This window comes from Silurus aristotelis (genome assembly GCF_946808225.1).
Source record: "Silurus aristotelis genome assembly, chromosome: 10".
NCBI lineage: Eukaryota > Metazoa > Chordata > Actinopteri > Siluriformes > Siluridae > Silurus > Silurus aristotelis.
The window spans coordinates 26,845,393-26,867,892 of record NC_139583.1 but is presented as its reverse complement, the minus strand read 5'-3'; the positions used below and the strand labels follow the sequence as shown (position 1 = coordinate 26,867,892).

At 40.3% G+C, this 22,500-nt stretch overlaps 1 protein-coding gene across 8 annotated transcripts in view; it reads right to left on the bottom strand.

Annotated features, from left to right (window-relative positions):
• celf6 (CUGBP Elav-like family member 6) overlaps positions 1–22,500 on the bottom strand; it is a 174,348-nt gene that overhangs the window by 134,643 nt on the left and 17,205 nt on the right. The window lies entirely within an intron of this gene.

The window sequence follows — 22,500 nt, the reverse complement described above, 5'->3', positions numbered from 1 at the left end:
AGATAAATGAAGCATTAAAACACATTTTTTAAATAGAGAAAACCCCTGAATCTCGAACGATCTTCTGTAATTTCTATCTTTTTGTACTTTATTTGTAGTTTTGTTGGTTTTCCTGTTTGTGGTTTTTTATGGCGAGACATTTTTTCGTGAAACAAATTGGTGAGAAAGGGAAAGTTTTCCTGGTCTACGACGCCGGATATTAGGGCGAAATCTGTCGTTCCAGGAAAAAAGATTGACAGGCAAAGTCATCCGCCAAATCTCGAGGACAAACCTTTATACAGTTTTAACCCGAATCATATTTTGACAGAGGAGGCAAATGCAAACTGGAGGGATGTCATCGTTGTCACACAGCTCAGCTCGGTGAGAGGTCTTGAGCATTCATGTCAGCCTCACTCTCTCACACACACACACACACACACACACACCGTCCTGCATTAGCCCTTGGCTGTGTCTGTGTTCATCGCTGTAATCACAGACCTGCCACCTTCCCCTCAGCCACGCCGTCCACTTCTGTCTCCGAGAGCGTCCTGTAAGCCTCTTGGGGACACAGTGATGGCTCTCAAAGGCCTGTCTGTCTGCCTATCAATCTGCCAGCCAATCACAGCTCAGGGATCACACCTCGGGCCGACGCCCACTGCTGCCAAACTGACAATCAGTCAGTGGAGAAGCTTTGAGTGTCACATTACTGTCACAAAGAGACAGAAGGAAAGGTGAGCAATGGAAGAGAGAAATGAAGGGTGAGAGGTGGAGAAGAAAGAAATGTGCACGTGCATGCACTCATATATACACACGCACACACACACACACACACACACACACACACACACACACACACACACACACACACACACATCTGCAATACTCAATACTCTCTCAGGGTTTTTTTTCAACATCCAGCAACTATAGGTACTTTTCTACAGTTTTCTCTCTGTCCTTTATTGTCTATCCCTTGTTCTCCATCCCTGGTTCTCTATTCTTCATTCTCAATCACTTGTTCTCCATCCCTTATTCTCTATCATTCATTTTCCATACCTCATTCTCCACCCTCATTCTCAATCCCTCATTCTCCATCCCTTAGTTCTCCATCATTTATTCTCTATCACTCATTCTCCATCTCTAATTCTCAGTCTCTCATTGTTTACCCTCGTTCTCTATCCCTCAATCTTTATACCTCATTCTTTATACCTCATTTTCTATCCCTCATTCTTTATCACTAGTTCTCCATCCTTTATTCTCTATCACTAGTTCTCTATCACTCATTTTCTATACCTTATTCTTTCTTCCTCATTCTCCATGCCTCGTTCTCCATCTCTCATTCTCTATACCTCATTCTCCATCCCTCATCCTAAATCCCTCATTGTTTATCTCTCATTCTATATCCCTCAATCTCTATACCTCATTCCCTATCCCTCATTCTCAACCCCTTATTCTCTATACCTCATTTTCTATCCATCATTCTCCATCGCTAGTTCTCCATCCCTCATTCCCTATACTTCATTCTCTATCACTCATTCTTCATCATTCTCTCTCTCTCTCTCTCTCTCTCTCTCTCTCTCTCTCTCTCTCTCTCTCTCTCTCTCTCTCTCACAAATATATTACAGATTCCACATTTTTCCCATCGTCTCTCTTTGTGCCTCCTTTCAATCTTCCAATTTCTAAGTTCTTCATCCCTTATTTTAACAGTTTTTCCCCGTATCTCTCTTTTTTTGTCTTAGTTCACCATGTCTTCCCTTCTCGCATCATCATCTGTCCTTCACTTCCAAACTCCATTTCTTCATAGCTATCTCCACTCTCTCTTGATGTCTGTTTGTTTCCCACTTTTCTCCATTTCCTGTCTTTCTTTTTTTCTATTTCTCTCTGTCTCTCTCCTCAGGCTACTCCCCCTTTTCACGGCTGCCAGCGGATTGACATTGAGTGCTGATATTGAAATGACACTAGCCACGGGCCGTCAGCTGGGACAGTGTGCGGTTTATTTAGATTTCTAAACAAAGCCAGCGCGCGGGTCTGCGCCCCACGGCATCGCCAACACACGCGGAGAAAAAAAGAAGAAGAACAATAAACGAAGGAGTGATAAAGATGTGAAGTGACAAACAGGTTATGATAAATGACAGGAAAGTTATTCTTTTAAACTGTTATACGTCTGCCTCTGAGGGGAAAAGTCTAAAACCCTACCGCAGAGCGTTTTCTTATCAGGAAGGATTTCTCTTAGAATCCTTGAAAGAAAACATAAGAAACATTCAAGGAATAAATAAACAACAAGTGTAAAAATCCCTTTTATGCAAAATAACACACCTGGAAAGTTCCTTGTATTCAGAATCAGGTTATGCACAAGTTCATTTTTGGATTTTTCTACATATTTTTTTAATTCTGAAAGCAGTTCAAGACAAAAGAAATATGGAGTAAAGTAACAGTAATACAAAGGAGAAATAGCAAACATTCATACTATTTACTCAGTACTTAGTGGTTAAGGCTCAGGGTTACTGAATCAGGGGTTGAAGCCCCCATGTTGCTAACTGACACTCTTGGGCCCCTGAGCAGGGCCCTTAACACTCTGTGGTCTAGAGGTATAATGGTATAATAGCTGATCCCAGCTTTCTAACATCACTAGGAAATACATGGTACAGACAAAAGTTCTCGATCACTCATTCTCTATACCTTGATCTCATTCTCCATCACTTCTTTCTTTATCTCTCTATTTTTTTTGCCTTCTTGTTTCTGCCGTGCCTTCTCCAACTCCTCTTTCTTCACTGCTTCTCCTTCTCTCTCGCTCTCTCTCTCTCTCTCTCTCTCTCTCTCTCTCTCTCTCTCTCTCTCTGAGATTGGCATGTGCTTTTTGAACATCTAATTCCATATTTAGTTCTAATCTACCTTTATAATAACCTCCACTCTTCTTTTTTGGGGTGTGTTTGTGGAGGTTTGTGGAGATTTGTGGAGATTTATTCAGCCACACAGATGTTAGTAATGTCGAGTACTGATGTAGGTGAGGTGAGGAGGAATTGTGTTCAGTATCATTGAGGTCAGAGCTTTATAGTGGAGATCTTCCACTCCATCCCATATAATGTATATCTTCATGAATCTGGCTTTGTGCACAGATGTTTTTACATGCTGGAACAGGTTCGGTTCTTCTAGTGTCTCCAGCTGTGTGAACAGTTTGGAGAACAACAAGATATGGCTAGGAAAGTCAGGTGTCCCAATACTTTTGTCCATATAGTGTAGGTTTTAGTGAAACAAGTCATATATTGAGAGTAATTAATTAAGATATGAAATAGATTTTGTTAACATTTTCTTCACAGATCCTCATTAACAAAACATTAAGTTTTTCTAATTGGTCCAAACGGTTATTTGTAGATATTTAACTCGCTTTGGAAAACATTTCACTCCGTTACATCAAATGGATAAGAAAAATATAATCGGAAATAATAACACTGCTTTGAGAGAGAGTGTCTGGAAGACAAATAATGAGTGTGAAAGAGAGACAAAGAACAAGAGAGGGAGAGTGAGAGAGAGACAGAGAGAAGGAGAGAGAGAGAGAGAGAGAGAGAGAGAGAGAGAGAGAGAGAGAGAGAGAGAGAGAGAGAGAGAGAGAGAGAGAGAGAGTGGAGGGATGTAAACAGGGTAAAAGTTAACGCACTCATTTTGCATAGACGAGTTATCTTGTAATTGGAGTGCAGAGTGAACAAGTGTCTGTGTGTGTGTGTGTGTGTGTGTGTGTGTGTGTGTGTGTGTGTGTGTGTCTGTGTGTGTGTGTGTGTGTGTGTGTGTGTGTGTGTGTGTGTGTGTGTGTGTGTGTGTGTAGTGTGTAAGTGTGTGTAAGGGTTAGCCAGGGTTTAAGACGTGCTTCCTGCTCAGCTCAGAATCCCTGCCAGCTCCTCTAATGCCTTTTTAATACTTCTGGTGCCTTTTAATTGCAATGAGACCTTGAGGGCATTATAGTCCTTTCTCTCTCTCTTTCTCTCTCTCTTTCTCTCTCTCTCTCTCACTCCCTGTTGCTCTCTCTCAGCTCAAGGGCAGCATTCAGGCCACATGTGCTGCAGTGCGAGTTGGGAAGGTGGATGAAAAGGGAATTAAGGCTTTTCGATGCTCGTTTAAGAGGAACTTAAGTGCTTTTGGGCGCAAGCTTGACTGTGTGGTTGGAGGATCAATAGATTAGTGCAGGCGAGAGACAGAGAGAAAGAAAGAGAAAGGGATTTCTTTGCAACACAAGCAGATGTTTGCACTTATGCAAGTTGAAGGATAAAAACAAATGAGTCACTATAATGAACAAAATGTCCACTTTGTCTAAGGCATGTGCCAAAATGGTGCAGGCTTTTACATCCAGTTTCAGGCTTTCATGCAAAAGCTGACCCCTTCACACTGTTTTATTAAAAAAAAAAAAAAAAAAAAAAAAAAGAAGGAATTAAAGAAAACAATCTAAACCCAGTTGTTATGTATAAACCAGCCATTTTATTCATCATTAATTTTTTCAGTCTCCTTCGAGCCAGGAACATCTCCCAATAAATTGAGTAAAAAAAGTAAAAAATCTGGAAACATTTAAAGAAATTATATAATTAGTTATTACTTATAAATTAGTAATTTTTTTTTCTATAGTAATTCTGTAGTATCTTCTTCTTCTTCTTTTTCTTCTTCTTTCGGCTGCTCCCATTAGGGGTCGCCACAGCGGATCATCCGTCTCCATACCACCCTGTCCTCTACATCTGCCTCTTTTACACCAACTACCTGCATGTCTTCCCTCACCACATCCATGAACCTCCTCCTTGGCCTTCCTCTTTTCCTCCTTCCTGTAGTATACTATACAGTAATTATATATATGTAGTGCCTGGTTGTTCTTTTTTCGGCTGCTCCCGTTAGTGGTCGCCACAGTGGTTCATCCATCTCCATACCCCTCTGTCCTCTACATCTGCCTCTTTTATACCAGCCACTTGCATGTCTGCCCTCACCACATCCACAATCCTCCTCCTTGGTCTTCCACTTTTCCTCCTTTCTGGTGGCTCCATCCTCAGAATTCTCCTTTCGATATACCCCATGTCCCTCCTCTGCACATGTCCAAACCATCTCAATCTCACCTCCCTCACCTTGTCTCCAAAACGTTCCACATGTGCAGTCCATCTAATAAACTAGTTTCTAATCCTGTCCATCGTCATCACTCCTGACAAAAATCTCAGCATCTTCAGCTCTGCTACCTCCAGCTCCACCTTCTGTGCTGCGTTCAGGTCACAGTCTCCTCTGGAGGCGTGGGTTTGAATGCCATTTCTAATAAGTGTTTCATCTCCTGGCAGATAATTCTCCACTTCTAATCAAAAAGTCATGAGTTCAAGTGCCTCTGCTGGGCCCATGAGCAAGGCCCTTAATGCTCAATTGTATGAATCAGACAATTAAAAGGCCATGTCCACACTAATACATTTGAAAACGCATGTTTTTCTCTGCGTTTTGGCCTTCAACACTGAGATTTGCATTTTAGTTCACGAAAACTTAACTATTTGAAAACGCTTTCCAAAGGGGATAAACGTGAGAATGCTGTTTTCACGTCGCAGTGCAGACTGTGAAAACAGAGGCATTTTTACTCTTTGCCACAACATTTTCAAAAAGCTGAAAAGTTAATAAAAGCCAGGCGTAAAAGATGCAGGTCGAGGTGTTTTCCTCAGCGACGTTTCGTTGCGGATGAGCAACTTTTGGATCAATTGAAGCGATCAAAAACAAAAGTGTGGACGCAAAGCATTTTTAGATAAAATGCTGTTTTCAAATTTATCCGGATTACTGAAGACGTTGTGTTTGCCATTCTGGATAAAAGCGTCTGCCAAATGCCATAAATGTACAGTAAATGTAATACCCCTTTTTCTGTTGACAGTAAAATGATTTCGTTGTATATCCCACCGATTTTAGAAGGTTTGGGTCAGAGAGCAGGCTCATCCATAACACAACAACCCTGGAGCACAGAGGGTCAAGGGCCTTGCTCAAGGGCCCAAGAGTGTCAGCTTGGCAATAATGGGGTTTGAACCCCTGAACTTCCATTCAGTAACCCAGTCTCAGGATCCTGTCTTAGGATCATAAAAGATAACTTTTTTTATTCAGAAAAGGACAGAAAAGCCATTTGCTTCCATGCCCACTATTGTTGCACCACTTATTTCCCCCCCACTGGCTCTGCTCTGCACCAGTGCCTACACACCCCGAGGACATGCGGAATTATTCCTGCGTGTCAAATCTGCATGCTTATTTTTCTAAATCATAAACTGCATTACTGCTCATATTGCTTCGAGGTAAACTTCATCAAGCCTCTGCTGCTCGAGCTGGCGCCGGCATAATCTCAGGGTATTAAAAGGTGATGCCTAAAAAGCCTTAAAAGTATCTGCTAATTAATCAGTTACACATAGAAATGAGATGATAATAAGGTATTAGCCATGCTTGGGTAGGTAAAGGCTGGCCAGCGTGTGGGTTGGGGGGAATGGGATGGAGAAGTCGAGGGAGCCACAGGAGCGCCTTATACCCCTGATAACAGCTTTAGCTCTGTAATTTGTCAGCCGGAAAGAATGCGGTAATAGTCACGTAATGGCACGTCTCGCATCCCGGGCCAGACACGCACGCCTGTCGGAGCGAGGGATGGCGGGGAAGGAGGGTGTAAGAGGGCGAGAGATGCATGAAAAATGGCTTCAGATGGCGACGGAGGAAGCCATACATCCTCGTTAAGAGCTTCCAGACAAAACACACACACACACACACACTCACACACACACACACACACACACACACATATATATGTGAATGGATAAACAAATAAAAATATTACAAATTCAATACAAATCATAAAATCCTAATAGGTAACTTTTCTGTGTTCAGTACCTTTTACTAACAATGCAACTTTTTGTAAATACATGGCAAATGTTTGTCAATTAAAATAAATACTATAGTTTTTTAGTTCTTTAGTTAATACTTACACTGTTTATAGGATTGTGGTGAGACCTGAGATGTTGTATGTTTTAGAGACAGTAGCATTGAGTAAAAGACAGGAGGTGGAGCTGGAGGTAGCAGAGCTGAAGATGTTGAGGTTTTCGTTGAGAGTGATGACGATGGACAGGATTAGAAATTAGTTTATTAGAGGGACATCACATGTAGGAGGTTTTGGAGACATGGTAAGGGAGGCAAGATTGAGATAGTTTGGACATGTGCAGAGGAAGGACATAGGGTATATCGGTAGAAGAACTGGATGGAGGATGGAGCCACCAGGAAGGAGGAAAAGAGGAAGACCAAAGAGGAGGTTGATGGATGTGGTAAGGGAAGACATGCAGGTAGTTGGGTTGAAAGAGGCAGATGTAGAGGACAGGGGGGGTGTGGAGACGGATGATCCGCTGTGGCGACCCCTAATAAGAGAAGCCGAAATAATAATAATAAGAACCTAAAACTTACACTCTATGGACAAAAGCATTAGGACACCTGACACTTGAGCCATATGTGGTTCTTTCCCAATCTCTTACAACAAATTGGAGCCACATAATTCTTTAGGATTTTTTCTTTCAGATGAAATTTTCCCTTTATTTGAACTAGAAGACCAAAACCTGTTCCAGCATGATAATGCAACTGTGCATGAAGCCAGCTCCATAAAGATATGCTGACTGAACCCCAGGCCTCCGTACCTGACTTTACTAACATCCTTGTGTCTGTATAGGCACAAATCTCCACAAAATCTAGTGGAACATCTTCACAGTAGATTGGAGGATATTATACAGCCAATGGGGACTAATTGTGTAAAAAGCACATATGAGTCTTAGTGTCCACAAACGTTTGTCCATGGAGTGTAGTATGAAACCCTTATAAAAACCCAATACACACACAACAGGAAAGTTCTGTAGATGAATACTCCTGTAGGAAGCAGTCTAATGGATAGAAGCAGAAACTTCAAATTCAATAAAAGCATTACCAGAGACTCACTCATTGCATTAACACCAGTCAATAATCCGCTGCTTCATTAATCAAGTGCTTATGTTTAAATACATTAATACGACTTAAGCATATTGTTAAATCGATGTGGCGCGTTAGCTCGGGACGCACAGCAGACAGCGCTTTACCGTTTACTGTCCCTTAACTCTTTATTGTCTGAGGCAAGAGGAGTAACTCAATCAGGACTTGATTTTATTAGACTTTCTTGATCTGATCTGATTGTGTAGAATTTTAAAAAATGTACAGATTTAATGCAAATATGTCCCAACCGTCTGAGATTGCTTCCTGGAAATGAAAAGCAAAGGTTCATGAATTAAACATAGAAAATAGAGGTTGAGGTCAGAGCCCTATAGCAGGAGATCTTCCAATTTAACCCATATAAAGCATATCTTCATAGCAGGAGATCTTCCACTCCAACCCATATAAAGCATATCTTCATAGCTGGAGATCTTTCACTCCAACCCATATAAAGCATATCTTCATGGAACTGGCTTTGTGCACAGGGGCATTGTCATGCTGGAAAAGGTTTGTTCTGTACTGTTACTTTTTGTGTAACCTGCTGCTGCTGTAACGCAATAAAAGTGTCATGCTCTTCAAACTTTGTGGTAAAAGTTTGGGGAAGAACTTGAAATGCTGGCACTGGGGTCTCGTTCCAAAGATCGCTAAATAAACATCTCTTAAGGAAAAACTTCACTATATCAAAATATATCAGTCACGCTACTGGTATAGAATACTGACACGTTCGGACCAGTCAGAATCGAGCGTTTAGCAGCAATCCGGCGTAATTATGCAAAATGTTCATCTGTTACGAACCAGAAGCCGTTCAAATCCAATCAGAATCGACCTGAGCCCCACATTTCCAGACTATTTGCTTATTGAATATGAAATAGTTGCACATGGATGATGCTAACACACTCGGGTAATTCTTATCAGGGTAATGTCTTATTGACGAGCGTCTCGTATTGCCTCAGTTTCTACAATCCTTTTCAGCAATTGTCTTTTCCTTTTATTTCTAACAATCTACATTTATCCATTTTTAGATGTACATCTTTCCATAGCCAATTATATAATCAACACTTTTTATTGGTGGACAGTTTAAACTCCACATAAACTTCATGGCATATTGGGATATCAGACTGTTCTGGAAATAAAGAGCACCTTTCTTTTCTAGGTTCAGGATAATATTACCTCATTTCTGAGGGTTCTATTGAAAGTTGTAAGGCTCTATATACGATCTTTAAAACGTCCCTCCTATTTTAAATGGACAAAAGGGACACCTGACTTTTCCAACCATGTTAGGGTTCCTTTTCAGGAATGTCTTTGCGCTTTGTGGTTTCTTATTAACATGTGCATATGAGCTTGTTAACTTCATGACAGAGGGAACAAGTGTTATTAGCGATAACAGGATCTCATGTCATGTTATAAAGATATTGACAGATTAATACCGTTTATTAATAATAGAGGCGGACAAGTTCAAATCGAAATTTGAAATGATAAATGTAACGGTAACAAAGCGAGAACGTGAACGTGAAACCTAAACCAGATTTTAAAAAAAAACAGTCGATCAAAACTCACAACTGGCAGAAAACAAAGCCAATGGGACGTAATATTTCACAGACATGGGGGTATTAACATAAGCTAATCACAAACAAGCATAAGTGCAGGTGCAGACAATAAGACATGAGTGGAGACAGGACACAATCCAAAACAAAAACATACATGGCTGCATAAACAAAGAAAACACGTAAGTACAGTAGCTTTCTGTATGTCTCTGTGTCTCTCTGCCTTTCTATCTGTCTTCCTGTCTACCTCATTGTCTTTCTGCCTACCTGTATGTATGTCGCTGTGCCTGTCTTTCTGCCTTTCTGCCTGTTTGTCTGACTTCCTGTCTGCCTCACTGTTTTGCTGTTTTCCTCAGGTATTTCTGTCTGCCAGTCTGCATCTGTCTTTCAGCCTGCATGCCTGTCTATATGTCTTTCCTTTATGCCTCACTGTCTATCTGTCTGATTCACTGTCTTGCTGTCTGTCTGCCTTTCAGCCAGACGGTTTATCTGTCTATCTCACTGTCTTGCTGTCTGTCTGCCTTTCAGCCAGCCGGTTTATCTGTCTGACTCACTGTCTTGCTGTCTGTCTGCCTTTCAGCCAGACGGTTTATCTGTCTGACTCACTGTCTTTCTGTCTGCATCAGTGTCCTTCCGTCTTTCTGTCTTTCTTCCTATTATATGTATGTCTTTGTGTCTGTCTTTCTACCTGCCCGCCTGTCTGTCTTTGTTTTTATGTATGTCTGCCTTTCTGCCAAACTGTATGTACATATGTCTCTGTGTCTGTCTTTCTGTCTGGAACACTGTCTTTCTGTCTGTCTGCTATTTGTATGTATATCTGTGTCTGTCTTTTTGTCTTCCTGTCTGCCTCAGTCTTTCTGTCTGTCTGTCTTTCAGCTTGTCTATTTGTCCGTCTGTTCCCTTTATGAAAGCCACTGATCGTTCCGCTTTTGAATGTTAACAGCAGCTTGAGGCGATGGAAGACTTCCATGTAATGGATCCTAAGCACTCAGTTACAGAACGTAAGTAGTTTCACAGGAGTCTGGTTTCATTTCTTGGCATTTCGAGCTCACCCTCAGCGGTTACAGGTTGTGCACTTGTGGTCAGAAGGTTCTGAGCTCAAATCCCACCGCTCGCCCTAGAATCACTGTACGGTTTCTTAAACACGAATGCTTCCTGCTTTACTTGTCGGTCCGGATGGTAAACGAGTGAGCGTTTTCGCTCCGAATGAGATGTTCCACTGCAAATTTTCCGCCTCTTATTATACGAGTTTAATTTCACCTTCCCCAGAGCCTTGAGTGTGAAATTGGGTGTGTTTTGCAATTACAATTTGCAGGAAGTACAAGCAATGTATCTTGATTTTTGCTTTGTTTGTATCAGTGAGATTAATCTGATGCATGCACAAGGTACAGAACACATTTTTTACACTTACAGATAGTGTAAATATCTCCAACGACTCCTGTCACCTCTGACTGATACAGTATGTGGCTGTATATTGCACTTGTCCCTTGAAGAGGTGAACAGTTTCAATGCTCCTTTGCATTGAAGTGTCTGGAAGTGATTACCATCGTATTGCTGAAAGGAAACCTCTATTTGTTGCATCTTTTTTGCTTTCATGATGATGATGATGGTAAAGAGCTCTATCGGATCTCTCATGTTGGTGTGTGTGAAAGGCAAAGAATAGGATTTACATCACTTTCTTTAAACCTTTCAATGAGCCGTTGTGATGTATGGATGTGGGACGGGTCACACAGTATGGGTTTGTATGTCTGCTTGTCTGTCTGTCTGATGCCTTGATGTTTTTTTCTGCCTCTCTGCCTGTCTATCTGCATCTCACTTTATGCCTGTCTGCTTCTCTGTCTGTCTACTTTTTGTGCCCCTCTGCCTGTCTGTATGCCTGACTGCTTCTTTGTCTGACTGCCTGTCTGCTTCTACGTTTTTCTGTCTGCCTTTTTGTCTATCTGTTTTTTTGTCTACTTGCCTTTATGTCTGCCTGTCTGTTTTTATGCCTGCCTGTATGTTTGTCTGTCTGCCTTCATGCTTGTCTGTCAGTATGTCTGTGTCTGAGATTCTTCTTGTTTGCCTGCCTGTCTATCTGTCTGCCTTTTCCTTTTCCTGTCTTTCCCTGTCTGTCTGCCTTTCCCTCTTCCTGTCTTTCCGCCTTTTCCTCTTCCTGTCTTTCCGCCTTTTCCTCTTCCTGTCTTTCCCTGTCTGCCTGCCTTTCCCTCTTCCTGTCTTCCCTTGTCTGTCTGCCTTTCCCTCTTCCTGTCTTTCCCTGTCTGCCTGCCTTTCCCTCTTCCTGTCTTCCCTTGTCTGTCTGCCTTTCCCTCTTCCTGTCTTCCCTTGTCTGTCTGCCTTTCCCTCTTCCTGTCTTTCCCTGTCTGCCTGCCTTTCCCTCTTCCTGTCTTCCCTTGTCTGTCTGCCTTTCCCTCTTCCTGTCTTTCCCTGTCTGTCTGCCTTTCCCTCTTCCTGTCTTTCCCTGTCTGTCTGCCTTTCCCTCTTTCTGTCTTCCCTTGTCTGTCTGCCTTTCCCTTTTCCTGTCTTCCCTTGTCTGTCTGCCTTTCCCTCTTCCTGTCTTTTCTTGTCTGTCTCTCTTTCTGTTTTACAAGGATCTAATACCTATGCTTTGCAGCCTAGAGGGATATGTTCTTTCTGCCTGCCTCTCTCTCTCTCTCTCTCTCTCTCTCTCTCTCTCTCTCTCTCTCTCTCTCTCTCTCACTCTCTCTCTCTCTCTCTCTCTCTCTCTCTCTCTCTATCTCTCTCTCACTCACACACACACACACACAGAATTAGGAGCAGTTTAGCCCGGCAGATGGGAGATGTAGACCATGAACATATAATCCTTCTATGACAGCTCCTCAAACAAAACTATGCAAATAGGAACGTTGTGAAATTCTACTAAAAACACACACACACACATATACACACACACACATTGTCGAACAAGTTATATCTACAAAGACGAGGGTGTAGCTCAGTGTTTTTCTTACACCTCTTCCATACTAAGTAAGGGCTTCTGTACATCAGCATCTCAGCTCTATACACACGTTCGCTCCGTCCTCTCTCTCTTTTTTTGTCTAGTCTCTTGGTGTTAATCTGTTCCTTATCTCTCAGTGAAGCTCTGCTAGGCCTTGCGCTACAGCTCCCTATCTGCCATCGCTGTCAATCAAGCACATCAGTAACCGCAACCTCCCACCACCACGATAATCCCCTCTGGCTCATATTGACTCTCTGATCATCTGTCTGTCCACATTTGTTTCCTGGAGAGCTAGACGCTTGTCGTCTGGCGAATTCAAATAGAGCTCGTAAATTTCGACGCGGGACAACAAGTGGTTAAACAGTGTTGCTAGGCAACGAATAAAAATGGACACATAAGTGTGCAAGAGAGCTAATGACTGGGGCTTGAGATAAGCAAGTTTTCACACAGCCATCGAGTCTTTATAAGGACAAGGCAACAATGGACACACCAGACAGAAAACATTCTTTTCTCATATGAGTTAATAACTTGGAGGGAAAAAATTACCACAGCGTTTTAGCGTACAGACATCAGCATTAGTGATGGGAAGATCGGATCATTTTAGTGACTTGTTTCTTTGAATCTCGTTTATCAAAATGAATGAGTCATTTAGCTCAATTCGTTCCTTTAACTCTGTATATTGTGGATTCCTTATTTATTCTGTAGTCTGTATTGTCTCATGCAGTCTGTATTGTCTTGTATAGTCTTGTTTAAGGTAAATGTATAGTGTTATTTACCTGTACCTGTACGTGTAGCAGCTGGAACTGAATTCCTTGTGTGTTAACACACTTGGTCAATAAACCTGATTCTTAATCTTTGAATCACTTTACATAGCGTCTATGGGAGTCAGCTGACAAAAGACTCAGACCAATAGAGTTAAACTATTCAATTCTGTTTCCTGTACATAACCTATGAAGATTTTGCATTGCTTAGAGGAGGTTTAATGCTGGCAAAAGTTTGTGGACACCTGTGCACAAGTACGTATGTCATTTTGAACATCCCATTCCACATATAGTCCCTATTTGATCTTATAATAACCTCCATTTTTCTGGGATTCACTGTTCTGGTCTTAAATCATTTAAAACTTTAATTATAATTATATTAATTTTCGGATTTCCATGTAACTCCACCTCTAATTCTAATAGGAATGCTCCTGCAGCACCTTAAAATGTTTAGTTTATTAGTTTCTGTGATGTTGTAGTTCTTGTTTTCGCTTGTCCAGATAAAATTGACTGTATTATAATTACAAATGAAACCAACATGCAACAGCCAATCAGCTTTCTGTTATTGGTGCAAATCTCTCTGGAATTGAACCACAGACGTAAACTAAATTATCTTTTTCTGCTATAGGGAAATGCAAGTTTAGCGATTCTTGGCTTAAAAAAAATTTATTTGAGGCTTTATTATGGCCAGTTGCAAACTATGTATTTGTGTGTGTTTTGATTTTCTGATATGGATCTTACATTTTATTCTTAATGGTCTTGAAAAGGTCCTAAAAAATCCTGACACTTCGCTAGGCGCAGTCTATAAATGTGAGCAATAATTCCTTCATAGACTGTCGGTGCAGTATCTAAACATTACTTACATGTTAGTCCACATAGCTAGCCTAGTAATTAATCCCTAAAAACCCTTTTTGTAAGAATGACACCAGTTTGGCAAAAGATTCACCATTAGATTACTCCTTTTATCTTTTCTCCCTTTCATTAACTTTGGTTAAACCCAAAATGCCATTCTCTCACTCAGCTCTCTCAAACATCTGTTCCAGATGTGGCACGCTGTCTACCACCGAGAGGCCGACTCCAGATCATCCATCAGCCATGCTTCTACACACACCATGTAGCACCCATGCTGACTCAATTTTTCATTTCCACACCAGCTATTCTTCTGAAGACTGTACATGCATGTGTCATAGCGTGCTAATCTCCAGATCTAATCCACGGTGTTGTAGGAGGACTGAAGATCAGATGTCTGGGGATAAGTAACATGATTGGGTATAAATCAAAAATTAAATACACAATTCTATAATATGTGGACGCATGAAATTGTCTCTTCAGTTCAACCAGGAGATCCAAACCTGAAGATATGCTCCATGGAAATATGCTTTATATGGGTTGGAGTAGAAGATCTTAAGTGGCAGGCTATAGAGCTTTGACCTCAAACCTACTGAACACCTTTGGAATAAATTGGAACACTGACTGCACCCAGGCCTTGCTCACTTTACCTTCATCTTAGTACCTGGTTTTGCAACACCCTTGTAGCTGAATGCATCTCTGGAAATCTCCACAACTTTCCAAAATCTTTTGGAACATCTTCCCAGAAGAGTGGAACAGCGAATAAGGAAATAAATATGGAATAGGATGTTTAAAAAGCACATGTAAATCATATGATCCAAAAATTTGTCCATATTTACATATATTTACTGCATTTGGCGGATGCCTAGTGACATTTATCTCATTCATAGAACGGGGAAGCTATGAAGTTAAGGTCTCAGGGACCCAATATGGATTTGAACTCACAATCTTCTAACACAAAGTCCAATGCCATTGGCTTTAACAATGTCCTATATGTCCTAAAATTTATATAAAATAATAATAAAACAAAAACACTGTGTTTTAAGAAATGTCACAAAAGCGTGACATGAAAGTATCAAATGAATTCTCAACTGATGTTTGTTTCTGACCCCCTGTATTGAAGCTAAAACATCAAGAATTGACGATTTATTCTTCCCAGTCTTAAAGCGTGCCTGTACTGCTGTACTGTATATTGAAGTTTTCCGAACCAGCAGGAAAGCCGTGGGCCGAGCAGAAATGATTAGAACATTCGTGTCAGCGTGCAGTGTGTTTCACCGAGCAACAGGAAATGAACGGCCGCACAGACGTGCATTAATGTGCTATGAACCTACGGCGCACTCGATCATGCTGAGAGCTGTACTTTACAAAAATGTGTGAGTCGGTTTAGGATCTTTTAATAAAGAAGTGGAAAGGCTATTTTCTTTTTTTTTTTTTCTTCTTTTTCTTTTATGCTTCAAAGCTCCCAACTCGCTGCCTCCAAAAACCAGGAGCTAAAATGATGCTTAATTTATCTTAATTTAACTAAATTACAATGCAGCATGAAAATGATGTATTTATTTTTGCAATTATGTCCCAGCATTTATCATTTTAGTCGTTATTCCTATTAAACCGTCACCTCTTTATGTTGTTCCAAAGAATGATAGCTTTTGTTGTTTGGATTCATTTGTACTCATTACAAATGTAAAACCCTGTTTCGAGTTAGTGTTAGATGCGAGTGTAATTAGGGAGGATTTCAGTACAGAAATTGAGCATCAGAATATACAGTAGATCCAAGATATTCGAGTGATGAATGAGGTTGAAGGTAACTGTAGAAGATAAGAGCTTGGTCAAATTTTTTTTATAGAATAGCAACATTGGTATTGGTATTGTTTTGATTAATTATTTTCCAAAAAAATCAGATGCGCTCCCACTGAATCGGGCCGCACCACATCATAAATATGGATGATGTTCCTCTGACGTTTGACCTGCCGCTCACTCAGACTGTCAACTGGAGATGCGAATCATTCGTCACACTGGAAACCTCATTCACTGAAAACAACCGGGCATGAAAAAACACACGTCACCTGTGTTCTGAGCTGCACGGCATCGGGAGAAAAGCTTCACCGATGGTAATTTTTAAACGCACGACGATGCCAAAAGATAAACTCCCGAGAGAAATTGTTGTGAAAGGAAGGAGGAAGAACGTGAACAATGACTTTCTTGGTGAGCTACTGTTTAGATACAAGCCGTGTAACCGACACTGTCTTTCGTTAAAGCCTGTGTAAAGTTCATTAGTTTCAGTGTAGACACCTGCGGCTTATAGACAGGTGCGACTTATGTTCAAAATAAAAATCTTTGTAAAATTCAGTGCGTCTTATATTTGGGTGCGCTTAAATCCGGAACTTACGGTACTTTTACTATGAAGTCAAAGACATAAGAAAGTCTATCTTATCAAGAACCCAGAAAGCTCAAAGTCATCCGACCTGAAGACTTTCCTGTAGCAGAAAAACGTATTGAGACTCCTTCTACAATCTATCTTTGGTTTAGGAAAGAAACATTTTTTGCTAAAAAAGCCAAGTATCCCAATACTTTTGTCCATACGATGTGGTATCAAAAAGTTTTGAGACTAATAATAGTAACTAGTGCATTACCCAATCTGCAATTTCATCATTTTACAGCAAGTTGGAACAAAGAGCAAATGTGAAATTCTGCATAAAACTAGGCAAATCTGCCACAGAGCCGTTCGACATGGCAAACGTTTGATGCTGCAACAAGTCGTTCGAGGTGTTTTGACTGGCACGCACGCTCTTAGAGCGGAAGAACATCACTGGATGATGACAAGAGATCAGAAAGACCTTCAAAAAAACCAACCCCTGAAAATTTCAAAACCATTTGGCAACATGATCTCACTTCCACACCCACCATACTCGCCAGATTTGGCTCCTGTGGACTTCGCCCTCTTCTCGAAGCTGAAGGTCCTGCTCAAAGGTCGCTGTTTTGTAACACCATTGCGAAAATCCAGCGTGAACCGCAGAAGGTGCTTGACACACTTCAAAAAGAAGACTTTCAGGACACATTCCAGAAGTGGCAGGAACGCTGGGAGCGCTGTATTTCTGTGCCAGGGGGGGGTATTTTGAAGGTGATAGTGTGTAAACAGATAAATAAAGTACTTTCTCGTAAACAGAGCTAGTCTCAAAACTTTTTGATACAACCTCGAATAGTTTTTGGACTTCTGAGTTTAAATCCCAACACCTCTAAGCTGACTTTGCTGGACCCTTGAGCAAGGATTTTTGATTCTCAACTTTGCTTTCAACTGAGAATATTGTCAGTCACACACTACAGTGTGGGTAAAAAATAACCTTCTAAATCCGTGCCTCCAGTCCTCCAGTGTGCGAGGCTTTTTTCCTGTTTACCTCCTCGTTTGCGTAGCCCAACAGGAGAAAATCATATGGAGTGAGATCTGGACTTTGAGGAGGCCACCCGTGTTCTATAGCACCGGTTGCATGTACAAGGAATCTATCATTGTGTGCTGGTGCTTTAAAAATAAGGAAAACTATAAGAACTTTAATTAATAAAAATTTTTAATAATTTAATAATTACATTTAATAAATAGAAAATTAATAAATAACGCCATTAACTATATAGATTGTGCAGGTTATGAAACGTCTAAATGGGTAAAATAATGTAAGTGAGACAGTGCAATGATCAGAATACATATATATATATATAAACAATACGAAAGATGCATTACCCGATTTTGAACACAACAAACTTATTATACATTTATGATTTTTGAAATTTGTGAAATCAGTTTATGTACAATTATCTTAGTATATGATATGTATTTATGCCTCATGATTATGTCTATTGCATGAATATATACATATCTAGCTACATACCTAGCTAAATATCAAGAAGTTTGGTTTCTATATTATTTTGACAACCAAATATAACACAATCATATTGTAATAATTGCACTCTAATCAGAAAAATTTTTCATGGCACGCTAACCGTAATATTAACATTCCATAAATACACCTCGTTAACATTCCCTCCCGTCTGTGATTTTACATGAAACAAACTGCTATGACATTTGCCAGCACTACATGTGACATCTGTAGCTGATACTTTCATTTTTTGATTTTTAACACACAAAGAGCATACATTTAAATAACTTACAGCCTGCTGGTTTAAAGTAGTTTGAAAAATGCACACACAATGAAGTCTGCTGTAGACCAAAGAGACGCTCATGGGAGATCGGCTTAAATGTCTGGAAAGACAGTGAACAATAATCATCACGTGAGAGTTCTACGATATCTGGGCTAATGATGATGAAATGTTAATCTGAGGTAATGGACGGCTTGGAGAAACGCGGATATGATAACTACATAGCCAGACGTGGCTCCAGAAAGTGGACGTCAGGGCAGGAGTTGGTTGCGTGTCCTTGAAGAGTTTGATAATGTCACCCGGGAAGTTAAAGAGTCAACGGAGCCCTTGTGTCGTCATGAAGACGTTTATTCTTTCTCCCCAAGAGACTCAACACAAATCAATTTATTCAGGAGACGATTCGTGTCCCCCCGAGCGCCGTCGGTCTGAACGAGCGGCTCGTCGTGATTAGGAGGGAAAAGCGTGAAAAGCGCGCAGCGCCGTGACCTTTGTTCGCCGTCTCAACGCGCATTATTATTTTTATTTCCACATTATGCACTAAAAGCACGATTGAAAGCCTGCATATTTTTAGAAGACTCCCCCAGGAGACGCTCCTGACGTTTCCGCCGCTCGTAGGAGAAATGGGCATGTAGTCATTTTAATAACGCGAGGAAAAGAGTGAGCACTCCAGCACTGTAATTCGCAGGGAAACGGATGGGTTTGATCGTGCAGGGATTATTAGGTTCATGCCCTCAACGCTCGAATTGTTAGCATGGTTGTTTGTGCTAAACTTTCAAGGTCATGGTGCACTAGTAATGCATTAGCCAATTTGTGTGTGCGTGTGTGTGTGTGTGTGTGTGTGTGTGTGTGTGTGTGTGTGTGTGTGTGTGTGTGTGTGTGTGTGTGTGTGTTGCATAATTGACCTTGCATTAGATTGAAGATCAGTCCTGTCAGCTTTTTTACGTGTCACAGACTATTAGCAGGAACAAATCAGAATTTCGCTAGCCTACAGGATAGTTGGACACCTTAGTGTGTGTTGCTGCTATTGTCTTTGTTTTGGTTTCTCAAAAAAGACAAGGCTAAAAAGCTAATTCGGCTAGTGAGCGGGTTAAGATAGTAAACTAGTAAAGTGCCATTTAAGATAGTAAGCTATTAATTGCTAGTTCAGCTAGTAAGCTAGTTATGGGCTAGGTAAGCACTAGTTCATCTATTGAGCTTGTTCATTGCTAGTTAAGCTATTGAGTTAGTTAAGTACTAGTTAAGATGGTGAGCTAGCTATGTTAGTGAACTTGTAAAGTGCTATTTAAGCTAGTGAGCTAGTTAGGTACTAGTTAAGCTAGTGAGGTAGTAAGGTGTGAGTTAGGCTGGTGAACTCTGAAATAGTTACTAGAGTTACTACTTAACTGCTTGTTAAGCTAGTGAGTTAGTTAAGTGCTAGTTAAGCTAGTGAGCTAGTTAAGTGTTAGTCAATCTTGCAAGCTTGTTAAGTGCTATTTAGTGTTTTACAACAGACAAGAAAATGAAATTAACATATTATTGTCAGCATAAAATCCTACTGTGGCTTATCTACAAGAAGCTTGTCATGGTTTTAGCCTATAAGACATAGGGTTTTGCCTTCACACTTTGCAAGAAAGTACTTGGTGTCAAAACAGCGACCTTTGAGCCGGATCTTCATCTTTGGGAAGAGGTGAAGTCTGCAGGAACCAAATCTGGTAGTAGGGTAGGTGCGAGAATAAGATCATGTGGATTGTTTTCTAATGAGCATCATGCACAAATTGCCAAACGGTTTCGGCGTTTTCGGGGGTTGAGTTTGTTGAAGGTCTTTCTGATCTCTCGTCATCTTCCAGCGATGTTCTTCCGCTCTTGAAGCGCGCGTACAGCTCGAAACACCTCAAACGATTTACTGCAGCATCAGCGTATGTCAAACGTATGTCATGTCAAATGTCTCTGTGGCAGATTTGCCCAGTTTCATGCAGAATCTCACGTTTACTCTTTGTTCTAACTTGCTGTTAATGATAAACTCGCAGATGTGGTGAGGCACATGGTCAGAATTGATAGCACAGTTACAGTAGCACTATTAGTCTCGAGTCTACTAAAGTCTTAGCAGCCTTTTGATACCACATCATATTTCTCACCCGTTTACATATCTCCATTAAAACTACCTAAAACAAGAAGAAGAATTCAAAATGAAAATAGTTTAAATGTACAGGCGAATCCTAAATCAATCATGAATGACATTTTTTTTTATATTTAAAAAGAATAACAAACGATTTCAAGTTAAACTAAACTACAATTTGTATCTAATCAGCTGAAACACAGAGAGAACAGATCCTCTATCATGACACTGTTATGTGGGTTTTTTCAGCATCATATTGTCTTTTACAGTCTCTCTGTGTAAAACTTTGACGAGTGTAATTTGAGATTTTATTCACGGTAAGTGCGCTGTGCAAAATCGACTCGTCCGCAGCAAAACGCTGAGGACGCCGCAGGTCCAGTCTTTTACGGAGCTCTGAGTCGTTTCAGCCACTGATACGAGGATCACAACTTATAACTTTGAGAAATTGGAAGACTGGAGCCCGGAAATAAGAAACCCGATCTGAAACCTGAGTTTGGTTCGAGAGCCAACCTTCAGCTTTGAGTCGGGGGCGAAATGTAATTTCCATGGGGGACCATTAATAATGGAATTTATGTGAACCCAATCTGGGTGATTATTTCCCTCTTGCTTGGGAGGGAATATACGTGTATTTTCCAGCTCAGGCATCCATGCATTTTAGCATAACAGAAATCGAGGTAATCATAGAGTCCTGATGGAACGTTAATAGCTCTGTTTGGGTGGCGTTTATTTCTCAGGGTGACGTCTGGTAATAAACTACTGTATTTGCGCAGTAAAACTCGCAGACGGCTCTTCAGATAGCGATGAACAAATACGATTTCCTTTCTTACAAACTTGGAGATTTGCATATGGCGCACGATATTGAATCGTAAATTTATTTGACGTGAGGCTACAAGCAGTAATTCTGGACTTGTACTGGTTGGTTTTATTAGTATATAAAATACTAATTGAAAGCAGCCTGGAGGATTACACTCTTTCTTTCTGAATGATTTTGTTTTGTTAACAAACTCCCAGTTTAGTGATGAAGCAGAGGTGGCAAAGTACACACATCACACAAGTACACACAAGTATTAATTACTCTAATCAACATGGACATAGAGAAATATGGATGCTTTATGCAAATGCATGTTTATTATTAGTGAAACCAAACTCAACATAAAGCATGAAGACAAAATATTCTTGTAAATGGTATTTTAAATTATGTAAAACATCAGGACACCAAACGGAACTTTAATTCGGACTTTAATAAGTTGGTACCGGAAAAACTGTACCGATTCTAACTTCCATATGATTACATAATCGGAGAAAATTCAATGTAAATTTAGGTCGTTTTATTTATGTGGCAGAGAGTGCCCCCTGTCTGTTTTCTTTATTTTACAAAATACAGCGTGTTTTTGTTATTAAGAGTGTATACATGTAAAAGTAGACCCTTTGCAGATTCGAATGATGTATTGCTCTTATCTGTAGGATCAATAAAAGACAAGTTTGTTTGAAAGAAATGCCACAAAACACGCCGGTGCGTTTGTCGACCCCAGACCGTTAATTGTGTGCATCATGGCAGATTATGGTTCTGATTCGAGACTTCGCGCATCAGTAAAACAAATAAAAAAGAAATAAATAAAATTATTTTACAGTGGACTTTATTTATTTATTTTATATCCGAGTAAAGAAAGGATGTTGTGAATAAATGTATGTGGTGCTGAAGGTTTAAATTTCATCTTTTTTTATTTATTTGTTTATTTATATTTTTTTTATATTTTGTTAATAAAATTAGTTCCTTTAAAGTGAATTTAGGTTAATATGTTAATTTTGACCTCCCTAATTAATAAAGTAATACAAAACGAATTTCAAATTTTGTTACGGAATGAATGTATCCAGGCTGAACATCCACCATATAAAACACAATCTGAGAAACGATGATAAACAGGTGATCAGGAAAGTCTCTGTTTACAGTCATGTTTACATTGATGACTCCCTCTGTCTCATCCACATTAAACCTTTAGTTCTTGTTGCTTTCTGCCTTGCTTATTGTTTCTTCGTAATCTAGCCTACGTCTGTGGTGTCTGAGAGCCAGGAAATGATACACAGTGGTAGATTGTAAAAGCTGCGCAATGACAGGAAATAGATTGATAGACTGAAAACGGCACGCAGTGAGAATGAGTGAAAGTAAAAAAGTTAAATACTGATACCAGAAAAATCTACTTA